We start from the raw sequence: 13940 nt of genomic DNA, 5'->3' as shown, positions 1-13940 counted from the left end.
GAGTGCCATGAACATTGCATCTAGGGACCATTAAATCCCTAGCCCCTCCCCCCTTCATGCAGTTAGGGCACATCAGGGTAGGACATTATGAAAGACTACCTCCCTAAGTCATGCACAGCACCTCCCCCTTCCACGAACTGGGTCCTCAAGTGTGGGACAACACCTCAAATCCATCTCCCACTTCCACCACCACTTGCATAATGCACTACATAGTAAGGCCGACACGTCCCCTAGGTAATGCACCTACTCTTTCCTTATAGGTACATTTTGTAGCTATGTAGCTAGCCAACAATTCTGAAGGCCCTCTTTAATCAATCAACTTGTCCTCAGCACCAACATTCTCTACTCATATGTCACAAGCTTATCCTGCATGACCAATTTCTTAGAAGCCCCAAAAACCATTTCCCAAACCACCCTCAACTCTCCAACCCATACCATCCAATGCCATGGAATTGGAAATCAGCTAGGAGGGGATAATGTTAACCTCGAAACGATACAAGGCACAAAGGCACTAAACATCACAAAGCACAAAGAGACTTATGAAGGTTGCATAAAAAGGTAGTTCATTGGAAAAAGAAAACCAAGAAGTGCATGAAAATTTTTATAAATCAAGAACATGACACGCAAGAAATAAAGTGCATTTTAGCACCTTGTAAAAGAGCATCATGCTCCCTCCTGTGCAAGTTGTGAATGAAAAGGCGCATGTAAAAGAGCCATGAGAATAGGAAAAGAGTAGGAAGGAAAGTGGAAAAGAGGACCAAGACCGGATAGCTAGTCATGGAAAAGGGTTGGGTGCCCAAGGGGAGAAGGGCATGTATAAAACTCAAAAAGTGAATGGATAAGCTCATTCTTGGTGTGTGTGCAAACTAGCTCTCCTCTTGCTCTTGCTCTTGCTCTTGCTTCCTTCTTATGCATGAGAGAGGAAGAGAGGGAGAGTGTGAGTGTGAGAGTGAGGGACTGTGGAGAAGCTCTTCTTCTTCTCCTTCTTCTCTTCTCTTTCCTCATGCATGCAACTATGGAGGCTAGAACTTACTTGATTGAGTGCCTTGAATCATGGAGTTATCGAAGGATTCGAGGAAGAAGACTATAACGATCGAATTTAATGGTAAGCTCACTACATCCTAGAGTGAGAGCGTGCATGGCTATGTGATAGGTAGCCATTGCCACTCGCTTGAAACTCTTGACTTGATAAGTGGTCCATAGGGTCCTAATGGTTTCTAGTGATAGTGAGAACAAGAATCATCAAGCACAACACCAATCAAAAGACTCAACCAAGACAAAGAGATACATAACCACCAACTACAAGGCTCCAACTTCTACAAGTACGTTGTGCCCTGAATGTCTAGCTCAAACAACTATTTATCTTCCTCAAAAGAAGTTACGATGTGCTCTAATAAGGATACACATCTTCATCAACACTAATGATTCTACTTTGAAAATAGTTGCACCAACACAAGGTTTTGTGCTTTTATTGACTTAGCTCAATAAAAGCATAAGCTCACATACTTCCATATTACTTAGTGTCGAGCTAAAGCCTAAAAGTATAGCATTGAATTCGATGTTTTAAAAAGAAAAGAGAAGAAAAGGAAAATTCATTCAACCACACCTAGGGATTCTCGCTTGGTGATTTTGGTTGGTTGGCTCTAGTCTCGAGCCCCCTAGCCCCTCTTTCCAACATCCCCCACATTCACTCAAGGCCCATAAGGGGCAAGACACACCTAGGGAGTCTCACCTCACCTATGATTAGACCAATGTCATTGAGTCACATGCATTATCCCTCTCTTCACCTTTATCCTTTCATCAATGCCAATATACTCATAATGAATGCAATGTAAAAAAGGCATATTAATAGAGGGCCACTAGTTACTTCAACTTCTATAAGTTGTTGATCCATGAAAGAAATTTTCGATTTCGATCTATCCATCCTAGTTTTTAGTCTTCCTTATGATCCTATCCAAAAATTCATTTTGGTTCAACAAAGATAACATTTCTCATCTTCATCCACCAAGGTGCCTTCATTGAATACAATGACAAGAGGAATCCACGGGGATGTCTTCTAACTATGTAAGAGTATATGTAAGCACATGCACTCACATAGTGATTGCACCATAACCTATACAAGGTTAGATTCTCAAGTGTCAGTGAACTACACTCCAAGATTTCTTAGAGGTTGACCCATCTTCCAATCTAGCAATATATATCCTATGCACACAAAAGAACATTATTACTCCCCTAGGAAGTGAATGCATGCAAGGTTTTACTCTACAAGTATAGAAGTGTATGGAGAGTCTCCCCCATTAATTATATTCCGGCAATAAAAATCCCATATTCTACATCTCCAAACCATTCCCTTTGTCCATTCAAGCTTTATCCAATATAAGATGAGAATGCTAGTAGAATGGCCAATATCACCCATGCCATCCTTTACCATCCTTGTCACCCAACAACAGAATCGTAATCACCATCTACTATGCAATCGAAAGCATAAACTACAAGAACCACTTCTCCCACATATCACATCATGACTATCCCCACCATTCCATGTATACAATGCAAGCTAAAGTACACCATCTTTCACATTGAGTGCCAAGGGACTAGTACTCATCTAAGAGGAGGGTAAATGTTAACCCTTTTCAATGTTGGATATACAACAAAGAGTAAACAACAAAAAGTGAAATGCAACAAAAATAAATACATGATAGCTTTGTAAGGACCAAAGTTGAAAGTAATAATTGAAACATAGATTACTAATTGCATCCAAGCAATAAAAATAGCATGAAGGAGTTAGGCACTCTAGGAAAATGTTGAAAATTAATCGTAATGCCTACAACCCCAAAAAAATTACATGCATTGGGATTGCTTTTGTGAAAATTACAACTTAAAATTGCATACACATGAAGTCATCATGGGTGTATGAGCCATCGTAATCTTTGAACTTTGGTTTAGGTAACCCATGTTTCAAGACAAAATCATTAAGCTCTTTTCAAAACTCTAGTTGTAGCCATCTGTCCTCAACCTTGAACTCTCACATTGTAATTATTATCATTAGTTCACAAGCACACAGATCAATAAACATGCACAAATGTTATGGGCCAACTAGGGAATCTATATATATTATCAAAATCAATCAAGGTATGTTGCAAAGCACCACCCAATCTCATATGTTAGCAAAGTCTAAACCGCTTTCAAGCTCGTTGATAGACATCTTAACATGTCTCACTAATGTTTCCCAACCAATTGTCCTAGAAATAGTACATTGTCAAAAGAATACGTGTCCTAGCTTTTTAGGTCTAGAACATCTTTACATCCAATTAATTTTATGATTTGTGCATGTATTGCATAATCAAGACATCTCTCCATAGACTTCTTATTTAACAAAGGGTTATATACTCCAACATGTATGCAAATTCCTCATCATCAATCTTTTGCCCCTATGCTCCCTTACATCTCTAGAAACCAATGGCTCTTGAGCACTTCACATTGATGAAGAGATTCAATCCTTTGAATGGGGCAATCCTTTCCTACATTGTCTGGACTTTCACCTTGCTTGTACCTTCCTCATACAATGGGAATGATGACCAAGGTGGATAACGTATTGGGTGGTACAATGGATATCCCTGGGAATGTTAGTAGATGACCACAATCTATGTAGCAGCACATTTCAAGGACTATCTAGAATGGAAGAAATTTTTATTCCCATATTCTCAACCCATCTCCATCTGGTCCCATTGTGATAATGAAGACTTGAATAGTAGGACCACTGCAAATTGATGCATACTAATTGATTTCATACTTCCTCATATGAATCACATCAACAAAGCAATGACTATTGTAGGTCATGTATTCACTTCATAATGACAATCATTGTTTTGCTTTGTTCTACCCTTGACCTTAAACTAGCAAGTACTTCAAAAGCCACATATGTGTCATACTAATATGTGAGCTCTTTTACTTAATGAACACTCTTCACACAAAGTGCAATACTGAATAGAAACTTATATTTAGAGGCAATCTTATAACCAAGAAAATGATGCTAGTAACAACCTTTTAGCTCTTATCTTCCTATAGATATCACTGCCACCTTCCAAAGTCATCTTCACTTGTGGCATTATAAACTCATATATCCTATTTCCATATTGTAGGATGCTTCCTCTCTAAGCGGATTAGAAGTCTCGACATCCATGGGAATCAATGCATCGATCATTGCCTTCATCTCAGGCTCCAAGATTGTAGGTAGGTCTAGAAGGTTGCCTGTCTCCTTTGGCATTGACAGTATAGATTGGCCTTGCAAGTGGTAGATTGGCTCCTGCACTCCATTCATCAGACGCCCACGTACTCTTCTAATTGGCCGCAAAGGGTACACTCCTCCTTGGGATGAGACATCACCTCCCTGGATAGAAAATTTGCCAGCAAGACCCAATCTTATTGTATATGGTATTCAATTAGCTTGCGAGTACAATGCATGATTGATATTAACTTCAAATTACCGTTTGTTGAAAATCTGCAATCGCATGATCAATGATCTCAGATTAAAACTCGCCAAATCGTCGTACATGTTCTATAGACAATCAGTGTTTTCGTCTAATTGCCAGCTTGCATTGAGAGCAAGGACATGGGACATGCTGATTAAGATACGCCTCGCAATCTTGAACAACAGGACCTTCTTCGTTTTCCATTTTGTCTATGTTACAACAAACAATTTGTTTTTGTTATCATTCTTTTCTTTTCTTAGATTGTTATCCTCTCCTTCCATCTCTCTCTTTTTCTATGACCTAGCATATAGTATCATAGAACACTAGTATTTAGTACCTAGTACTCAGTACTAGCACATAATATCATAGCATCTTAGTATCTAGCACCTAGTACTCTAGTATCATAGTGCCAAGTACCCAATACCATGATACTATGTAGCAGGTGCTAGGGTACCCTCTCTTTCTCTCTTTCCCTATTACGTTTAATGATTTTTATCTCTTTTTCTCTCTCCTCTCTCTCTCTCATATTTTTTTTCTCTCTCCTCTCCATCTCATTTCCTTTTCACTCTCATTTTCCTTTCTCTCTTTCTCCCTCCCTCATTTCCTCTCCCTCTCTCACCCTCACCCTCTCTTTCTCTCTTTCTCTATTAGGTTTAATGATTTTTTCTCTTTTTCTCTCTCCTCTCCTTATCTCATTTTTTCTCTCTCCTCTCCCTCTCTCATTTCCCTTTCTCTCTTTCTCTCCCTCTCTCATTTCCTCTCCCTCCCTCACCCTAACTCTCTCTTTCTCTCTTTCCCTATTAGGTTTAATGATTTTTCTCTTTTACTCTCTCCTCTCTCTCTCTCTCATTTCCTTTTCTCTCTCCTCTCCCTCTCTCATTTCCCTTTCTCTCTTTCTCTCCCTCTCTCATTTTCTATCCCTCCCTCACCCTGACCCTCTCTTTCTCTATTAGATTTAATGATTTTTTTTCTTTTTCTCTCTCCTCTCCCTCTCTCATTTCCCTTTCTCTCTTTACCCTGACCCTCTCTTTCTCTCTTTCTCTCTTTCTCTATTAGATTTAATAATTTTTTCTCTTTTTCTCTCTCCTCTCCCTCTCTCATTTCCCTTTCTCTCTTTCTCCCCCTCTCTCATTTCTCTCTCCCTAACCCTCTCTTTCTCTCTTTCCCTATTAGGTTTAATGATTTTTTTCTCTTTTTCTCTCTCCTCTCTCTCTCATTCATTTTTCTCTCTCCTCTCCCTCTCTCATTTCTCTTTCTCTCTTTCTCTCCCTCTCTCATTTCCTGTCCCTCCCTCACCCTGACTCTCTCTTTCTATTAGATTTAATGATTTTTTTTCTATTTTTCTCTCTCCTCTCCCTCTCTCATTTTTTTCTCTCTCCTCTCCCTCTCTCATTTCCCTTTCTTTCTTTCTCTCACTCTCTCATTTCCTCTCCCTCCCTCACCCTGACCCTCTCTTTCTCTCTTTTCCCATTAGGTTTAATGATCTTTCTCTCTTTTTCTCTCTCTCTCTCCCTCTCTCATTTCCTCTCCCTCCCTCACCCTAACCCTCTCTTTCTCTCTTTTCCCATTAGGTTTAATTATCTTTCTCTCTTTTTCTCTCTCCTCTCTCTCATTCTTTTTTCTCTCTCCTCTCCCTCTCTCATTTTCCTTTCTTTCTTTCTCTCCCTCTCTCATTTCCTCTCCCTCCCTCACCCTGACCCTCTCTTTCTCTCTTTTCCCATTAGGTTTAATGATCTTTCTTTCTTTTTCTCTCTCCTCTCTCTCAATTTTTTTTCTCTCTCCTCTCCCTCTCTCATTTCCTTTTCTCTCTTTCTCTCCCTCTCTCATTTCCTCTCCGTCCCTCGCCCTCACCCTCTCTTTCTCTCTTTCCATATTAGGTTTAATGATTTTTCTCTCTTTTTCTCTCTCCTCTCTCTCTCTCTCATTTTTTTCTCTCTCCTCTCCCTCTCTCATTTACCTTTCTCTCTTTCTCTCCCTCTCTCATTTCCTGTCCCTCCCTCACCCTGACCCTCTCTTTTTCTCTTTCTCTATTAGATTTAATAATTTTTTTCTCTTTTTCTCTTTTTCTCTCTCCTCTCCCTCTCTCATTTCCCTTTCTTTTTTTCTCTCCCTCCTCATTTTCTCTCCCTCCCTCACCCTGAACCTCTCTTTCTCTATTTTTCCATTAGGTTTAATGATCTTTCTCTCTTTTTCTCTGTCCTCTCTCTCTCTCATTTCCTTTTCTCTCTTCCTCTCCCTCTCTCATTTCCTCTCCCTCCCTCGCCCTCACCCTCACCCACACCCTCTCTTTCTCTCTTTGCCTATTATGTTTAACATCTTATCTCTTTTTCTCTCTCCTCTCATTCTCTCATTTCTTCTCTTCCTCCCTCTCCCTCTCTCATTTCCTCTCCCTCCCTCTCTTTAATTTCCCTCTCTTTCTCCCTCTCCCTCATTTCTTCTCCCTCTCTCATTATACACAAATTATACAAAAAATAAATAAATAAGAGAGAGAATACACTCTCCTTCCCTCTCATTCTCTCATTTCATCCCCCTCCCTCTTCCTCTCCTTCTCTTTCTCTCTTTCGCCCTCCCTCTCTCTCTCTCTCCCTCCCCCTCCCTCTCCCATTTCCTCCCTCTCCCTCTCCCTCTCTTTCTCTCTCATTTCCTCTCCCTCTCTCAATATATATACACAAATCATATAAGCAAAAGTAAAAGAGAGAGAGAATGCATTCTCCCTCCCTCTCCCTCTCTCATTTCCTCCCCATCCCTCTCCCTCTCCCTCTCTTTCTCTTTCTCTTTCTCTTTCTCTTTCTCTTTCTCTCCCTCTCTCATTTCCTCCCCCCTCCCTCTCCCTCTCTCATTTCCTCCCCATCCCTCTCCCTCTCCCTCTCTTTCTCTTTCTCTTTCTCTTTCTCTTTCTCTTTCTCTCCCTCTCTCATTTCCTCCCCCCTCCCTCTCCCTCTCTTTCTCTTTCTCTTTGTCTCCCCCTCTCTTTCTCTTTCTCTCCCTCCCTCTCCCTCTCCCTCTCCCTCTCTTTCTCTCTCATTTCCTCTCCTAAACAAGCAAAAGAATGAGAGAATTAAACCCTAAACAAGCAAAAGAAGGAGAGAATGGACTCACTGTAAAGATATGGCGAGGGTTTGGCGGCTCCTCTTCTCAACGAAGGCTCCTTCTCTCCTTCGCGAACAGCAGCGGCGGCGGCGACAAACCTTCTTCCTCTCCCTCTCTCACCCTCTCTGCAAAACGGTCACTCTCTCTCTCTCTCACTCTCCCTCTCGAAATGTCTCACGAAAATGCGCGAAATGAAACGCGCTCGGGTTTCAGCCCTGTTTTTTTTCCCTATGGGGCGTCGCTATTTGTGTCACAAAATGTGACGCAAATAGCAACGCCACTATTCTTGTGTCGCTACCTGCTGTCGCTAGACCTCTCTTTCCTTGTAGTGGAAGATCACATTCTAACAGCTCTATCTAGTGTTTAGAAAAGCGAGTTGGATCTACCCAATTAGAAGTTTTTGATCATCAAGATTGAGGCCTCCTAGTGCCCTAAATGAGTTTATTTTAGTTATCTAGTTAACTAAGGCATGCTACCACACTATGTGGACATATTGAAACAACTTTTTTTAGTTAATCCATTGCACAAGGTTTGTTAACACAACCTTTAAGTACGTAACAAACTTCAAGAAATAATATTTCATATTAATTCAAAAATTGTATACAAAACCATCACTCCTACAAGAATGGTCAAAATGCTCCAAGCTTGTAAGGTCGGGCCATCTATAGCTGCACTCCTTTCATGGTCACAAGGAATTTATGAGCTTAGAACCCCATTAAGCTCCTTGTATCTCCAAAGCTATCCTACATTATGGGGATACTTACCACTCCATTGTTTGCCTTATCGGGCACTCAAGTGATTGCAAAACAAAACACAACTCCCATAAGAGTGTATGATCCTCATCTCCAAATGTGAGTTTCCCGTACTGCATTATAGGGGTACTTACCACTCAGTCATTTACTACTTGGAGCAAGAGCATAGAACCCTCATCCCACAAGTCGAGTTTTCTAACTATCCTGCAAGATTATAAGATGCATTGACATGGAGATCCCAATAGTCTATACTAGCATAATCTCTTTTCCATCCGCTTGTCATAAGCATGGATTTCTAAGATAAGATCATCATCACATTCAAAATCCAAAGATGATTACACTGCAATTATAAAAATCACTTTTTAATACTTTACAATCATGTCATCTATGAAACTACCCTTGATTTTATTCCATTTTATATCCTTAAAAAGCAAATGCTCAACTAGTGGAAATGCAACCTAAAAGAATCCTTGAGATAAAGGAAAAGCCTCTAAGAAGTCAAATCCTAAGAGAACACCTCATACAATGGAAAGATTACCCTAAAGAGGATACCACTTGGATTGATAAGGCAATTATTTTAAATGAATACTCCCAGTTTCCTTCAAGATGATGACATCTCGATTTCTTTAAGGGGAAGAGGATGTAATATCCCCATTACATAGTTCAAATCAATAACATAATGTAAGCTTTGGAACAAGTTAATTAATATAGAAAAGATGTTGCATAAGTCATTTTGTCAACAAAATGTGAGTTATTGACACATTTGCACATTTATATATTGTTAGACATGAGAGAAATCAATAAAATTTAACCACATTAATGTTAAAAGATTAAAGAAAGACACACATTTAAAAGTGGGTGTTTAACATTGAAATCAAGAAAATTTAATCGTGTAGATGTGTTCTCTTGAAAATTTGATTACTATACAATTTTGAAGCATATTAATCTGCCACCATGGGAGTGCACTAGGCCTTACTCGCCGCAAGAAATAGGGAGGAAAAGTGCTTTTGGGACAATACATAATGGGAGAAGGGAAAATAAATTTGAGTAGGAAAATAAATTTGAAGTTTGCTTTTGTGGTAAAAATAGGAAAGTTAAAAGCAAGTGTACTTTTTAGGAGAATGGCACACTAAAAAAGGCCAAAAAAGAGTGCTCTAAAAAAGAGAGGGAGAGAAAATCATGTTAGGATTTTTTTTCCAAATATCTATTTGAACCTTCCCCTTTTGGCAAAAAACCATGGATTTCAATCTTTGTGCCATGAACGCTTGGAGGTGCTTAATCTTTAGAACTTGAGGACTCTAGGCATCTATCCATCCAATTCTTCCTATTCACAAACTTCTCTAACATCTCTCCATGTTAGCATCTATTTTGCTAAGGTTTGGGTTTTATGCCCAGCAAACAAAAAGGTTGCACCCTTGTTAAGTTTATTTACATTGTCTCTTAAACCCTTGCCACTTATTCTAGCCCTTATTTTTGTAAACTAAGCTTGGGAGGTGATATAAGGCCCAAATTACTTTGAATTGACTCAAAACAATACGCAAGCAATGCTATACTTTTGCTCTATCTGAGTATTAGAGGATATTCACATGCATTTGTGAAGATCATAACAACCTTAAGTCTACTTCCTAGTATTAGAGGATATTCACATGCGTTTGTGAAGATCATAACAACCTTAAGACTACTTCCTATTGCTTTGAAAAGATGTAGGGAGAATGCTTGTGCTTCCATCATCAAGGAACCCATCGATGAAGCTGCAACTCATCTAGAAGTTGAAGCACAACCTAAAGAAGTCCCAAAACCCATACAACTCAACAGTGGTTGCACACTAATCCAAAGTTGTGATGATTCCATGTAACGACGGATGTCCCAACGATATCGATCATATTTGAGTAAATTATGGTAAAATTATTCAAAAATATTTCTTTAAAATTTTCATTTTTTCCTACTTAAATTTACATGGATGGTTATACACATGGTTATAGGATTCAAATAAATGAACTTGAAATAAAGGAAAAAGATAGATAGAATTATTGTTTTGGCTTCAGAAATGAGATTGGTTGTAAATTCATTAAGTGAAAACTTATGAAACATTGAGCTTATGTTTTCTTTTTAGGAATGTTATACAAGAATAAGGAAGGGTAGTCTCTATGCACAACATGTGTGTCCGAAAACATTGTTCTTATGTATGGCTACTTTTGTACTTGGAATGTGATGGATTATATTATCTTATAAATCCATGTTTGTAACAACCGGATGGAATAATGAGTATGGTGATTTGGGCCACTGGGATCTCCACACTAAAGCACCTTAGCATCTTGTGGGATATCTAGAAACTCACATATAGGTGAGAGTCTTATGCTCTTGTTGGAATTTTTGCTTTTGGGTAACTCGAGTCCTTGATAAGGGAAAGGGCTGAGTGGTGGGTGCCCCTATTATGTATGATGGATCTAGCAGTTCATTGAATCTTAGCAAGGGATCTAAGCAAATAAATTCATTGTTGTTTGCAGAAAGATTTTGATCACATATAGCCCAATCTTGCAGGGTTGGAAGGTCTCATTCAAGGCATGCATTTGTTTGTTTTGATTCTCTCTCTCTCTCTCTCTCTCTCTCTCTCTCTCTCTCTCTCTCTCTCTCTCTCTCTCTCTCTCTCTCTCTCTCTCTCTAAAAATAATGCAGCAATTCTATAAAATGGGGCTTTCAAACTAACTTCTCTTATGAGAGTGATAGATTTTGTACCACCTTGCAAAGTGATGGTCTTGTATATTTTATTATGAATCAATATGAGATATTATTGTCCAAAGTGCTTGTCTTGTGCAAAAGTTGTGTTAATGAACCATGTGCAATGGGATAATAAAAGAAAGATATTTTTATATATCAAACACTATAGTAGCATGCTTTGCTTAATTAGATACCTAAAGTAGACCTCGTCAAGGAAAATGGGAGGCCTTGGTCTTAAGATTGATAGTCTATGATTGGGTGGACCCAATAAATTGGATATCTTTCCTTAAACACTAGATAGAGGTGTTAGAACTTTACTCTCCAAATTTGGTAGGATAGTTTACTGGGCTTAACATAGTTTTAGGGGCCCGACATCAGACTATGCCTTATGGATAAAGGGGTTGAAGTTCTACTCCCCTTCATTTCTCACTCTCATTTAACCAAGTGTAATGCTGCCCTCCTCTCACTTCTAATTGGTTATAAAATGACCTTTCTTAGGTGGGTGCTAAGGGATACCCTATCCACTCTTCACACCTGGAGTAAAATTGGGATTCCCATGTTCAACTAAGTTCGACATTTCTTGAAGGGAGATTGGGTAATGATGTGCATAAACTTGAATTTTAGTCAACTATTGAAGAACTCCTCTAGGTTTGTAGAGTAGGCACCCCACAATAGACCTAAACTTGCACAACTATTTGTGTATGACACAAGGCAAGAGTCAAGAGATAGGATAGATATTATACATGGCCTAATATACTAGAGTTGTTGGATCAACACTAATCCATGATGCATGCATCTAATGCATATGCAAACATATAATATTTTTAAATATGTAATCCATGATGCACACGCATAAGTAAGGATGACAATTGTAGAAAATTTCTCCACATCTCAAAAATACTTTGTTCATATGGGAAGTGGAATCATAGTAATTATGCCTAGCAATGGTTGTGAGACTGAGCTTGACCCTATCATGATATGCATGTCATACATCTAGGAGCGAGCATGTGAAAACCTCAAATGTGCATATATCTCACATACCCATGTTGTATGTGCTTCTTTCCCTAATGGGAAGGATGGGCAACATTCAAGGGTCTCTTATATTCACATCATCTTTCAAATAAGCATCATGTGACCCAATTCCAATTCTATACCTCCCTTCTTCTAGTCTACAATGATTGCAATGCATGCTTCTAACAAGGGGGCCATTTGTTTCAACAATTCATTGTGGATGCCTATTATAGTATTTAGTAATGTGGTGTGACATAATCAATAAACATTGAGGTTAGAAATGTATTGAGCCTTGGCAGACTTGATCATAGCAGCATGTGTCATCTAGGGCCCTTTTGTCTAGAAGCCAAAATAGGGAAGAGGGTTGTTTTACCATCTTCTTTCATCGATGACCCAAGGCATATGCATCAATTGTATATCAAGGTGCCATGGAAATAATGCATGCCAAAGGTAAGCTTGATACCTTTATCACTTTTATGTGTAATCCTAATTGGTCAAAAATTCAAGCAACCCTATTGCTTGATCAAATTGCACATGATCACCTCAACTTTGCTTTATGTGTGTTTTGTGAAAAACACAAGCCATAAAACTATTGTTGAATAAGGATGTGTTTCTTGATATGCTATTATGATTGAGTTTCAAAAAAGGGGTTTGCCACATTCTCACACTTCGTTGATACTTGATGAACCTTTTAAACCAAGTGAAATAAGACATTATGATCGATTGGTTTGCATAGAACTTCTAGATAAGGAAAAGTTTCTTGATTTGTATGATATCGCTATTAAGTGTAATGTGTATGGTTTCTATGGAGCATTTCATGAGATGAGTCCTTGCATGCAAAAAGAGTATTACACTAAGAGATATCCACAGCAGTTTGTGCATACAACCAGTGTTGACAATTCCATATATCCTCTTTACAAGAGATGAGATGATGGTAACAAAAGAAAAAAGGCAACTATGTCGACAATCGTCGGATTTGTGCCTTATGATCCTTATTTGAGTAAATGATCCAAATCTCTTGCAAATGTTGAGATTTTCTTGCCGACTGGTCAAATATCTTTGCAAATACATTTTTAAGGTATTGATTTGGCCACCATGAAATTCACATATACAAGTGATGCAACAATAGCTATTGGGATTAGCCAAAAAATGTTGACGAGATTGAATAGTACCTTGATGCTTGATATGTTTTGACATTAGATGTATGTTAGAGAATTTATGAAATATTTCTTGCACAATAGAGAAGCATGATTTTCAATGATTGCAAATCCATTTGCCTAGGGAAAATAGTATTGTCTTCTCTAATGGCAACAATATTCATGGTATTGTCTCAAATGAAAATGCTAGAAAAGCTACTTTGATGGAGTCATTTATTTGCAATCAACACTACACTGGGGGGCATAACTTTGTTGTACCAAGAGTTTTCCCAAAAATGGATTTTGAATTCAAGTGAGACATGGACAAAGAGGAAAAAGGGTAACACATGTTGCCATATGTGCTTTATGGTTCCAAATAATGGTGGGATGTTTTACTTGTGTTTACTTCTTATAATTTGTAGAGGGAGTACATCCTTTTAGAACTTGTGCACTATAGACTTGATTGTATACACTATGTTCAAGGAAGCACACATTACAAAGGGCATGCTAGAGAGTAATAATGAATGGCTTCATTGCCCACAAGAGGCATGCCAAATGCAAACATGGGTATACTTGAGATATTTGTTTAGTGTTATTTTGGTTTTTGTAAGCCTACCTTTCTAAGACAATTGTGAAAATAGTTCAAGGTGTCTCTTCCTAAAGACATTTTTCGTAGATGATTGTTCATGCATGTGTAATTAATGGTTGCTAATATAGGCTCAAAACAAGGCATTGTTTCGTCAACATGGGTGCAACTTGTG

Source organism: Lygodium microphyllum, chromosome 30 (assembly GCF_053477565.2).
Source record: "Lygodium microphyllum isolate KBCC chromosome 30, Lygodium_microphyllum_v1.1.10, whole genome shotgun sequence".
Classification (NCBI taxonomy): domain Eukaryota; kingdom Viridiplantae; phylum Streptophyta; class Polypodiopsida; order Schizaeales; family Lygodiaceae; genus Lygodium; species Lygodium microphyllum.
Note: the sequence above shows the minus strand (reverse complement) of the source record.